A 14,220-nucleotide genomic window follows, 5' to 3' on the forward strand; every position below is an offset into this window, starting at 1 on the left:
TTTTTTTGTTTTTTTTTTTTTACAATAGCTTAAGGTGCATCTATCCTACTAGAAAAAGAAAAATAACAGCATTTAAATGTATTTTCCTTCTTCTTTTTCTTCTTCTTTTTTTTTTGCTTTTGACATTTCATGCTGTAATTAATATATATACGCTGCAATGTGTCAGTAACAAACTAAGAACATGATTCACAGAGAAAAGATTGCAAAAATAAGAAAGAACGAGAAAAATTCACTAAACAGGTGATAGATCTGTAGATTTTCTGAAATTACTCAGGAAGAACAGCACATTGAAAGGAGCTGCTGGCATTGACTAAAGATGCTCTGGAGAACAGGAGACACGTTTTTGGAAGGTCTATCTATGAGTATGCTGTTATTAATCAAAAATAATCTTAACTAATTTAGTATAAGAGAATAGTCCTCGGGAACTAAATAAATTATATTTAGGATAATGTTTAGACTGTTGGCTTGAGTCTCATAACAAGGCAATATTAAAATTAAGCTGTGAAGAAAGTTTTTTTTTACTGCATGTTCATAAATAAGTGGCGTGTCCAAATATATTATATCAATTACAGGCATATATATTAAATAAGACCCATTTCTGACTGTATATTTCCAATTTCAATAATAAATACAGAGGTGTCCATTGTGTTATACAAATGAAAATTGAGAATGAAATAATTGGGGAAAAAAAAACTTGCTGATAAGATTTCAAAATAGGATTCATACCTTAAAGGATAAGTTTCAGATACTAGTGTTACATTATCAACAGTGGTCAGGTGATGCTGCAAGTTGACAGATGTTATGTGAAAGCATTACATTTCTGATTATAAAACAACAAGCATTGTAAATGTAAAAGCATTTAGCACAGACTGCAAAATTTAAGAAAATTATTCTCAAAGTGCCAATAGTACTAATATTAATGGAGCTTTGATCATGACCAGCATGATGCAGAAGGAAATGGAAATTATCAACATATATGTTTAATCAAAACATACATTTTCTTGACTAAATGACATCTACAAATATGTACCTAAAGTTCTCACCCAATTAGCAGATTTTCTTTGAAATGATGGAGTTTACAAAGAAATTTTAAATAAACTTTTCCTGCAGAGAGAATAATACCAGTTGCAAATCTCTGCTCTGCCTTGATTGACATGGAATCATTCTCAATTTTCCATGCAGGTCCAAATTGTCAAACAGTAGCGGAGGAAAGAAAACTTAGAAAATATAATTGTCATGTAAATTCTTTTGTGTTGGACTGAGTATCCTATTCCTCTTTGGTTTTAATGAGATACTCCATCCTGCTAAATTAATGGACAACTACTTAAGTGAACACAAGCACTGGAGATACAATCCATAATAGATAATCCATAATGGATTATCTCTGCTCTTTTTTAGAGCTCTTCACTTGTGCTGTCCAAGGCAAAATTACTGCAGAGCAAACTAGCCTTCAGCAATCTGGACACAAGCCAGTTTGTACTTGGACTTTGAGCCTACAATTTACAGTCTCAGAGAATTTGAGAGTTTGAAAGGACTTCTATAGATCACCTAGTCCACCTCCTCTGCTAAGGTAGGTTTCCTCAAGTGGGTTACACGAGAGAGCATCCTGACAGGTTTTGAATATCACCAGAGGAGACTCCACAGCTTTCTGGACAGCCTGTTACAGTGTTCTGTCACCTACAAAATAAAAAAAATTCTTTCTCTTGTTCAGGTGGAACTTCCTGTATTGTAGTTTTGCCTGTTGCCTCTTTTCCTATTGCTGTGCAGCACCAAAAAGATCCTGGTCCCATTCTCTTGACTCCTATCCTGTAATTTTTTTTAAATGCATTGATAAGATGATCCCTCAGTCTCTTGTTCAGGCTGAACAGTCACAAATCTCTCAGCCTTTCCATATAAGGGAGACGGTCCGGGCCCCTAATAATCTCTGTAGCCCTCTGCTGGATTCTCTCCAGTAGCTCTGTCTCTTCTCTTGATCTGGGAACCCAAAGTACTGGACACAGTACTCCAGATATGGCTTCACCAGGGCAGAGTAGAGGGGGAGGAGGACATCTCATGACCTGCTGCCTATGGTCTTTTTATTGCACTCCAGGAAAACATTGGCCTTTTTGATCACAAGGGCACACTGCTGGCTCATGGTCAACCTGTTTTTCACCACGACATCTAGATCATTCTCTGCAGAGCTCTTTTCCAGCAGATCTGCTCTTAACCTGTGCTGACATGTGCATTTATTCATCCCCAGGTGTAGAATGCTACACTTGCTCTTGTAGGACCTCATAAGCTTCCTCTCCACCATACTCTCCAGCCTGTCCAGGTTGAAAGAAGGCATATTTTTCTGGTATGTCAGCCACTCCTCCCTGCTTTGTATCAGCAGACTTGCATGATAAATCCCTTCATCAAGGTCGTTGATGAAGATGTTGAAAAAGATTGGATCCAATAACAACCTCTTGGGAGCACCAACAAGACTCTGCATCACTGATCACAACCTTCTGAGCTCTGCTGCTCAGCCAGTTCTCAATCCATGTCACTGTCCAGTCCTCTACCTCTCACTTCCTAAACTTACCTAGGAGGTTGTTTGACAGTGTCAAAAGTGTAGGTGAAGTCAGAGTACACAACATTCACTCCTTTCCCCTCATCTACTCAGCTATTCATGACAGCCTGGAAGGCTACCAGATTGGCCAAGCACAATTTCCCCTTGGTGAATCCATGCTGACTACTCCTCATATCCTTTTCTTCTACTTTCTTGGAGATGACATCCAAAATAAGTTGTTGCATCAACTTCCCAGTGACATAGATAAGACAGCCTGACCTGTAGTTTCTGGAGTCCTCCTTCTTGCCCTTTTTGAAGACTGAAGTGACTTTGTCCTCCAGTCTTCAGGAAACTCCTATTTTCCATGAACTTTCATAGGTGAAAGAGGATTGTGCAACAAACACTTCTGCCACTTCCTCAGCACTCATGGGTGCATCCCTTCAGGGCTAATGCATTTATGTGCACTGAGTTTGCCCAGACAATCTCATTACATCCTCCAAGGTGTATGCACCTAGTGCATCTATTGTGGGTTCAGAATTTGGCCCAGATATTCACTAATGTTCCTAAAAGTTGGGGAGGTTTTTTGCATGTTTTTATGGGTTTTGTTTGTTTCCTTCATTTTTACTTCAGGCTTGCTGGGATTTGAATGCATATTTCCTTTTCATATGTACTGTGGGATATTTTGAACTGCCTCTGATGGCCCTGATTTTGGCTTTTCCTGACATTCACTGACTGTTAAGACAAGAGGATAAGAATATATTGACAAAATGTTTGTTTAATTAAAATCTCAAATGCAAAAACAAACAAACAAACAAAAAACAACAGGAATTAATTTAGTTTGTCATGTGGCCTATTATTTTATATTAAAATTGCTAGAATAGTTTAGCAGGATTAATTCAAGTTGCTGTAACTATGCCCAGTGTTATAATGTACAGTTGTTTTGAACTTGGGACGAGATTTTAGATCTTAAATCATTTGAATTGTGCATGTTTAGATACTTTATAGTCTTAAAGGAATCCTAGGATACCTTAGGTATCTGTACAGGCTTAAAATATTTTCTTTTCTGAAATGACAACTGGATTCCAGGCAAGGTACTTTATAACATATTAAATGCTGTAGATGATTATACTAAGGCATCTTAAGTGTTCCCTGGCTGAATTGTAACAGCTGTATTGTGAGCACAAGAATTTAAACATCTCAGTCAGTAACCAAACTGCAGCTCCTAAAGTTGAGTAAGCTAAATCACAGATAAGCTATTTAATTTTTATATTACTAAAGTTAAGCATGATGAATCACACACTAATGAATAACATACTCAGGATGTAACTTTTAATTAAAAATAAGAATATATGCATAAAATAAGGTAGCCAAGGACTGTTCTTCAATTTTTTTATTTTTATTTATTTTTTTTTTTTCCTTGCCAAATCACAATTTACTATGAGTAAAATGAAATATTGCGGATACATGCTATTGATGATCTTTGGTTATCTTTATTGCAGCCTGAAGATACAGATATATATTTGTTTGTAAAAGAAAATGACAGCAAGAACAATAAAATGAGGCTTTCTTAAAAGACTTTTATTTTATTGTTATTTCTGCAAGACTGTCTTCTTTTTGTCTTTAGGAGAATAATTAACAAATAATTTATGTAATAAATTATAATAATAATGTAATAATTTATGTAATATTTTATGTAATATTGCCCTAAATTAATAGGGGAAAATCTTGCTTATTTTATTAAATTAAGTCTAAATAAACAAAATATATGAATCAGTGAAAGAAGGTGAAAGTTGAAGTAGCTACTCCCCAACTCCTTCCTTCTTAGAATACTTGGCTGAGAAGTTAGTAGTAACTGAAAATTATCAATCATGGACTTCTTCAGTCTCTAAATTTGTAGAATGAGTCTATTTTAGGTAAAATCTATAATGTGCAGATATCAATATAACCACAACTGACATAATCTAACAAGTCAGATTGACCATATATGTTTTTTTTGTTGTTGTTTGTTTGTTTTCTTTTTCTGTGATACATAGATTTCGACAAAAGATCTAAGTTTTCAGAAATCAGTTTCCAGAAATCAGTTGTGACGAGGTTTTCTTAGACTGTAGATTATATCTGTGACGTCAAATTGGTAGATGTGTCTATTAAGGTTTTTTGTTTGTTTGTTTGTTTGTCATTAAATTCTGAAGATGAGTTTTAGGAGAGTCATTCTGCTGCTTTTTCACATTTTCCTCCTACCGAGCTAGGCACATTTGGCTTTCTGCATAATCAGTGGAGATCTTCATGTGAACCTTGAAGTTTCGATGCAGCATTTTAGAATGCTAAGAACAGTTCAACTGCAGATTAAGACACCAAATTTATGTGACTAAATATTGACTAGATATTGATGTGAATTGGTTCTTTAAACACTCATCAAAGTCAGTGAAGGGCTAATGATTACACTCAATGGAGAGTAGGAAAAGGTTCAAATCAATTTAAATAGATATTTAACACGAAATTCATTTTTAAAACGTAATTTTGGTTTCCAGACATATCGCATCTGACCTCTATTTGACACTCTAGAAGGCCTGAAAATCTTTAGTAAGTTCTGAGCCCAATTGGTGTCCTGGATGTATGAGATACTCCAAGGCATCTCCAATGGTCATTTACATGTTTGCAAAGATCATGTTCTTCATTGAATATATCTGGAACTTAGATACTTTATTCACCTTGGGACAACTATTTTTGGAAATCTTAATCTTAAAATAAACTCTGTCCATATTTAGAAAGAAATAAACATGTTTTAAAAGTTTTAGTTCTTGCCATTGACTCTAGCAAGAATTTAGGGCACCTTGTCTAAATATATCTGTAAATATAGACAGGTGCATTTTCTCAAATTAATTCCACACTTTTAGTTTTTCAAACTCCTTTGCTGTAAAATGGCATAGTTTCATTAATCTTGCAGAACAGAGGATTTAATGTCTTGTTTCTGCCTCCTATGCTTTCCCAACTGTCAGCACATCGAGAAAACATTGGCCCCACACTGAGCTCCCAGGACCCAGAGGCATCCTGCATCACATCTGTGAGTCTGATTCTGTAAACACAGGTTCCTATTGAATACAGACATATGTATATATATATATATATATATATTTTTTTTTTTTTTGAGTTATGTTGCTAAAATATGGAAGTTTTAGCTCTTAATCTCTTGTGGACATTAAGAATGTAAATGATAGTATGAAAGCATGTGTAATAGTTTCCTATCTCAGGAATAACTCCTATTTGCAGAAACACCATGCCAATTACAAAGAAATGTTTTCTTCCTTTAATGCATTAATATTGCATTTATTTTACAAAGTTACATACTGCCACATATAATTCCAAGGCAAAATATTTGCTTTCCTCCTGAACATAATTTTGAATCTATGAGAAGGTTTGCTGCTGAGGAGTCAAACTAATTAGGAAGTTCCTTGGCATGATTCAGAACCAAAGTGTAAAATTCATTTTCAACTTAAAGTCAATAGAATTATTTTTGGATTTATAGTAATTAACTATATGGCCTGTTATCTTCACTCTGATTTAAAAGATTACCGAAAACAACATCAAAGTGAGAAAGAATAGACCTAAATTACTTAGTTTCAGAACCACCAGTAATGATTTTAAATCTAATAAACATTGTCATCTGGCTTCTGTCTCTCTTGAAAAAAGCTGTACTACATAAAATCCATGCATAGTTCATAGAAAATTATTTAGGGGGAAAAACAAAACAAAACAAAACAAAAACTTCCCCAAAGTCTGTAGTGGAAGAGAATTCTCATTTGAAGAGAAGTCTGAGGAGAGTGAAGTAGAATGAGAAATTTCATGCTTTATTTTTCACTACATTAGGCAGCCAGTGTGTGACAAACAAAAACAGATCAAGTTTTCATTCCTAACTGACTCTGATTCCTTATAAATTATACATATGAACACAATTCAATAAGCAAGTTTTAATCATTTCTGTAATAATATAATACTTCAGACTAGATATTGTACATGACTATCATGTTCAACACCACAACCTCTTGCTCATCAGGTTCAATGTGTTACTAAATTGCACGGAATTGCCCTACAGAATGGTGGAAAACATCCATTAACTTTTTTTCTTTTTTTTAACTATCTAACAAGTTTGAATTTTGTCATATATTTAATATACTAAACTATTGCTAAATGATCAAATAGGTCTTGGAAAAACTGCTTGAATTGACTGCAGTATTTTAATAATTTTCCAGTATTTTAAAATCATCACATGGAAAATCAATTACAATATGTAGATAAGTCTTCAAAATATGAAGGAATAATTTTGCCTTTTCAGTTCAACAGAAATGATGATAATGATGCATTTATAAATGCATTAGTCATGGTGTAAAACCTGTAGCTGCCTTACAAAATAGAAATACTTGTTTTGTGCTCCAAAGTTGTGCTGTTTCTAAACTTTCAGACTGCATGCATAGCCAAGACTAAAATAAAAGTGATCTTACATCTTAATAAGAAAAAGGTAAATATGTAGTATTATAGCTAGTATTACAAATAAATAAATAAGTAAATAAATAAAACCACACACACACACACACACACACACAAAACCTTCATAAATTGCCAGACATGTGGAAGATTTTTCTCCTTTTGTAACCACTTTCTTTCTACTGATCACTACATAAGTGTCTTGTTAATTTACCTTTTATATCACTCACACACCCTCATATAAATTATCATAACCTGATTTTACTTCAAAATATATTTATGCAAACTGATGTTCAAATCAAAGATTATGAGATTCTCTAAAAGTCAAGTTGATGTTTGACTATGTATGGTCTTTTATATTAATGTAAAAATCAAAAATTGTCTTGGTCATATAAAAACTGTGTTCCTCTATGTCTTGTAAATCAAAAATTCCATGTATTTAGTGCAAACATTGTAATAATTGTGTAATATATATATCTAGTATCATTTAAGATACCGTAAGATATCTGAGAAAACTGTATGGAGATAGTAAATGTGACACAGGACATTTAAGAACCTTCTAGGGAGACAGCTGTAGACCAAATACCATGTTCTAAGACTCGTAAAATGTTGCTGACATCTCTATTAAGGCAAATGAATGAGAAAGACAAAGTTGATCAATGACACTAATACCAGTTTACTCCAGATTCCTACACAGAACTTAACTTAATCAGTTAGAAAGTTACACTGCTTCTTATTTTCGTCTTCTTTTTAGTGAATTATGTTTTTGCTTTTAGCTAAACTGCATACAGGACTTTTCATTCCTACTCAGGCAGTCCAAATTACATAAGAATTTCAATTATCTTCTTCTTTTGAGTCTTTCAATCTGTAGAACATAGGCTTTACTTTGAAAGCTGCTGAAAAGTATCAGTAACACTTTCCATATTAGTTCACCAAGGCACGTTCTTACACATATAGACACACACATACAGTAAAAAAGAAAACAAGAGTGAATAGAATCACAGAATCACAGAGTCACAGAATCACCAAGGTTGGAAAAGACTGACAAGATTATCCAGCCCAACCATCCACCTATCACCAATAGTTCTCACTAAACCATATCCCTCAACACAAAATCTAAACATTCCTTAAACACTTCCAGGGCCGGTGACTCCACCACCTCCCTGGGCAGCCCATTCCAGTGCCTGACCACTCTTTCAGAAAAGTGGTATTTCCTAATGTCGAGCCTGAATCTCTCCAGGCACAGCTTGAAGCCATTCCCTCTAGTCCTATCACCAGTTACAAGAGAGAAGAGGCCAGTCCCCAGCTCACTAAAACCTCCCTTCAGATAGTTATAGAGAGCAATAATATCTCCCCTGAGCCTCTTCTTCTCTAGACTGAACAATCCCAGCTCCTTCAGCTGCTCAAAACTGGACACAGTACTCGAGGTGCAGCCTCACCAGAGCTGAGTACAGGGGGACAATCACTTCCCTGTTCCTGCTGGCAACACCATTCCTGATGCAAGCCAAGATGCCACTGGCCTTCTTGATCACTGGGGCACACTGCTGGCTCATGTTTAGCTGAGCATCAACCAATACCCCCAGGTCCATTTCCTCTACAAATAACATTATTATTTAAAACAATAACAATGAATAACATTATTTAAAGCAAATACTTATGTTTCTCTAACCAAAATAAAAGAATGACATCTCAAAAATATATGTTTTTTTCTTTGAAGAAATATACAAGCCAGCTAGAGAAAAAAGAAATCTTAGAAGTGTATGTAGTTTTAAAATTCACCATGAGGTATTAAAGTAAGTGAAAGACTCCAGCCAATTTTATAAAACCTTGGGCTGAGTCCTAATGTCTAATAAATTATGGCAGATATCAAATGCATCTAAACTAAAAATAGAAACATTTAGAATTATTTCTGTGGTCAGTATAAAGTGAGAGAAGTATTAACAAAGACTGTTAGTATGTGTGAGATCTTAAAAAAACGTAAGTGTCTAACACTATGTTGAATCAATCAATGACTAAACATTTAAAAGAAAGGCTAGAATTTTGTGTTAAATTAAATTGCATGCATGAAAATAACCTTGTTTAAAAAAAAAAAAAAGTCCGCTTATTTTACTTTCACTGAAACTGTCTTCATCTCGAGAGATTAAATGCTTTTGAATATTAAGTTCCAGTCACAAATAGACACTGAAAAGTGTAACATTAAGCAGTCAAGTTTGAAAAAAATGGCTTTTTGTTTACAGTGTTACCTATATACTATTTATAATGTTTTTTTTTTTTTCTGACTGCAGGATTTTTTTATTTTTTTTTTGCCTTCTATTAAAATATTATCTAATATTCCTAGTGAATTTTTGGTTATACTAAATAATTTTTCAAGATGAGGTATATTGAATATTCTGTTGAATTACTTTATGCTTCCTTTTTCAGATTCTACCCATTTATAAGCTAGATTTGCCATATTTCAGTGCACTGTTATGTCTTACATATTTTTCTGTGCGCTTGTAGTGTGATATAATGGTACTTAATATTTTTATACACTGCTTTATCTGTCTAGAGATATTTTTAGAGATATGTATAAGAAAGTCATTACCAACAGAGGTAAAACCTTATAAAATTTGTTTCCAACAGGAACTATTTCAGACTGAAAAAAAAAGTAAAAATCAAATATCAGTAAAACTCCTGAAAAAAATGTGACTTTGAAAGCCAGCTTCTATGTTTATTCTGAATCCTTTCAACTGCGTATACTGTGTGAGATTTCAAACTGTTTAGTGTGAACTTGAGTATTCCTAAAGAGACAAATGAAAATTCTCCTTATAAGAAAATACTGAAATACAAAGTGGAATGAATCTCACTCATTCACCATCTTCATGAAATATAGTGAATCCAACAGAGTGGATGTTATTTAATTCCATGTATTCAGAATCAGTTCCTAAATTTATGCAAGTAAATGTTGAAATAGTTATTTTACCTTACTGAAAAGCAAGGTCTCATCAATATTTTTTGTCATATCATGAATTTTCCAGTTAGAAATGATGAATACATTCAGTCTGTGACATGCCTTATTATATCACAGAAATTAGGGATCAGAAGACAAGCAGTTATAGTCGCCTATTCAAATCATCTACACTTTTCTATCGATGTATAAATCAACCAAAAAAAAAAAAGGATTATTAAAAAGGAATTTTAGCCATTTATACAAAGATAAATATTTCAAGTATTTTCTTATATTGTTGAATTTGAGAATGAGTAACAAGGTTATAGAATTTTGGAAGGTTTTTATCAAATGAGTAGGATTTGTAGCACAGGAAACTGGGAAGAGGGGAAAAGGAAAGGGTGTAGAAGCAAGAGAATGATTTTTATTAATTCACCATGAGTATGCGATGAGTATGCGGTGTGAAACTTCTACAGTGTTGCAAACTTAACCACAAAAACTGAGAATTTACAAGACAGCTCTCACTATCTACCTATCCTATATATCTATTGTTGTATCCTATGTATCTATTGCTGCTCTTTAGACATCTCTAAATACAATGAGCAAGTAATTCTCTTACTATGAATTGCTTGATACAATGGTCTGAAATACTATGAAATCACAAGTCAGCTATTCAAAGAGATGTTAGAACTTCTTCATGTGAACGGGTGTTACGTCAAAAAATGCAGCCATGTTGATTCTTATAAATAAATAAAGCAGTTCTCTCAAGGCACCACTCCAGTCATGAATAAATAAAGCAAAGACGTTATTAGCAAAAGTAGGATTTCACTTTTATTGGACACTTGTACTTCACTTTGTAGTGAGAGTATCTGAAACAATAGGGTGCTTCTAAATAAAAGTGATAATTCTAGAGTTTGGATAATCTAGTTTATATAGATATCTAACATTTAATATTGTTTTTAAAGTTTCCGCAAGGTAATAGTCATTGTTCTTCTCTAATAGCCAGATTTTGTCCTGGAAAACTTTTCCCTAGGCTAAAACTAAGCATATGTCTCACTGCTAAGCAAAAGTTTTAACACAGAGAGGTATTTATTTTTAGTTTAACAAATCTGCAAACATAAGAGAAAAGTATGCTTTCAGAAAAATTTCTGAATTCAGTTAACCAAAGAGTTTCATTTTCTAATCAGATTATAAATTATACTGCTGATTAATCTGCAATGTGGTTTAATGCTTTTTATTATCTTAATAAAAAGCAAGATATGTCTTACATCCTCAGTGAAAAAGCACTGCAAGAGATTTTGGAACAGAGGCTCAGTATGATCATGTATATTCTCCTATATCCACCAGTTAATACCTTGATCTTGCAATAAATATCATGCAGGCAGAACATAACTTTTAATCCCCCTATGCAACTGAAAACTTATGTCAATCAGGAGTTATTTTAAAGACAAGTACTTTATTTGACTGTATTTACCACAGAGAAAATAAAGAAAATACAAAAAGGAAAAAAGCACAGCCAAGAGCACTTAATACAGGTGGATGTTTGTTTGTTTGTTTGTTTGTTCGTTTTTTAGACAGAAAAGATTGTCAAGAAGAAACATGAGTTTCTAGATGTTTTAATTAGGAGTTGAGCCATTTAGGTAGGAAAAAAATATTCCTATCTTTCTCATTCTTCCTTCACATTTTCTGTTTCTTTCTCATTCCTGGTTACTGCAAAACTGAAAACTCAGCAAAATGAATAATGCAATTATTTAGCTAATATTTAGTCTTAAGTTGTTTTATAGTTATCATTATTACCTTTTAAATAAGTTATCTATATTTGTGCTTGAACTGATATTTTATTACAGGTGTCAAAATTGAAATTAACATAGTAATAAGAAAGATAAAATTGTTATAGAATTATTACTTTAAAAATCAAATAATATCTGTGTCTTTCTGGCTACTTAATGCCTCTCTTTAGTAAACTTCATGATAAAGCTGTGGAAACTTTATAGCTGAATATGAATACTGAATATATCAGTAAGTATGTTGATTTCCAGGAAAATCCATGCAAAACTTTTCTCATTCTAATCAGATCTCTTTCTGAAAATTGCAACACATTGTAATATTTTTAATATCTTCATTTATATTTACATTTGCATCAAGTAATTGAATCTCTCTCTTTTTTTAAATACCTCTGCTGGGAGGACACTCAAGTAGAGGTTCATTTTCAATTTTCCTACAACATGAGAAGAATGCTCTACATGTTGTTCTTAAATCTGTAGTATTTATTTATGGATCAAAAATAAAGCTTTTTTTTTTAAGCTTTTTTTTAAGCTTCCCACCCCCTCCCCCCCATTTCTAGTAATGAGAATATATTTCAGCTGCACATATTTAAACAAGTAGACCTATTTCCAGATCTTTTAATGAGCTACCATGAAAGAAATTAGATTTTTTTTTTTTAACTCTGTATGGTTTTGCTGCTTTTTCTGTAAGCAGCAAAAAGTTAGCATTCACTGCTCTCATTATTGAATATAGAGCTTCAAATAATCAAAACAATAGAGTGAAAAAGCCTGCAGATACTTTTCCTGTTGTCAGGACATTTTCATGTTTGGGGTAAAGTACCTACATACTGTTTCTTACAGATAATACAAGAAATTTTATTCCATTTTATATTCAGTGTACTCAAGAACACTTAACTTGGAACAATTGCTCTGGTATTGCTGTTGTCTGGATATTTGCATAATCAAAAATGGTCAGTGCTATCACATTATCAGGTTACTTACAGATATATTTTTCATGTATTTATGTAAGCTGAAACTCTTTTAATATGCTCAACATACTATCTGCTAATATTTCAGCAAGAATAGGTCTGATCTGGCACAACTTATATGCAAATTTTATATACTTGCAGTAAGTACATCATCTGCCACTTAAAATTAATCTTTTCAGATGCCACCATTTATTTTTGGACTGTCCATAGTATTTGCAAATGTAATTAACTTATTTTGTTCAGAAGAGAAATTTGAACTATATCAAATAAATAATTAGTAACTGCTGATAACACAGTCTTTTTCCAGCTAACTGAAACTTGTATATTTGTCTCCATTCCAATTTATGAAAAGTTCCAGGAATGGAAATCAATTGACTAAGCATATCTTTTTCCCTTAAAATATTATTTTTTTACTCCATTGGAAATAGTGAGTTTTCTTCTCACCTGTAGTGTATTCCCTTTCAGATTAATTCTGCAATTTGCTGAGTTCATGGTACATATAATTGATTTTTTTCTGGGTCTTAACTTCATATTTTCTTACAAATATTTTAATCCATATTTAAGATAAGCCATCAAAATGAAACTTCTGTTTTTTATCTGCAGATGTCTATTCGTATTATCCTTTCTGAAGTTATGATAGTCTGCTTTTTTCAAATTTAAGTGTATTTATAACACTTTCATATTCCAAATTTCCAACACAGAAATAAATAGAAACATTGTGTGAGAGACATCTAGAAGGGATAGCATGTGAAATTTCTTGTTTTGTGTGTATGTGTGTGTGTCTATGTCTGAGATATATTCATTCAGTTGGAAAACTGGAAGAGATGTATCAAAAAGTGAGATAAGACAAATGAGGAGTAAAAACTTAATATATGGATTTTTATTAATACTCCGAGGTTTGTGCAAAATATAATTTAAATTTGGTGAGGAGACATGTAAAACTGTGAAAGGAAGATAAAATGGAAGAAACAATCTGAAGTACTGTCCTTTGAAACAGTGTCCTATTTCTTCTGCAGGAATGGACAGGAAGGGCAATACCGCTTCAGCATTCCTTAGAATAGTCAAATGTTGAGGAAAACACTGGTAAAACTAAGCATTATAAAGAGACCAGAATGAGGGGATTTAATAATTTCCATTAAAAACAAAAACAACAACAATAACGCACATATGCACAAAAAAACCTTGTTAATATATATTTAGGTTTTTAAGCAGGTGGTCAGCAATTACCTCTCATTGACCTGAGAGATAAGCAAAAATAACTCTCCATTTAAAATAAATTTGCCAAGACATTCATTGAAATTATATAAATTTGACTTGAAGCTTTACTTCCTATTTCACCTTTAAGACATTCTGCTCCTTGTGTTCTCTTAGATTTTCCTTATTTTTTTTCCCCTTATTTCACGTAAGTTTCTTTCAATTCCATAACCTGATTATCTTAGCAAGATTAAAGTGGAAATACTTTGTTGTGATTTTCTAATCTGTTAAGAAAGAAAAACAAATGTTTTATTTTCAAAATGTGTCTAAGGACTGACTTCA

This window comes from Meleagris gallopavo, chromosome 1 (genome assembly GCF_000146605.3).
Source record: "Meleagris gallopavo isolate NT-WF06-2002-E0010 breed Aviagen turkey brand Nicholas breeding stock chromosome 1, Turkey_5.1, whole genome shotgun sequence".
In the NCBI taxonomy this organism is placed as follows: domain Eukaryota; kingdom Metazoa; phylum Chordata; class Aves; order Galliformes; family Phasianidae; genus Meleagris; species Meleagris gallopavo.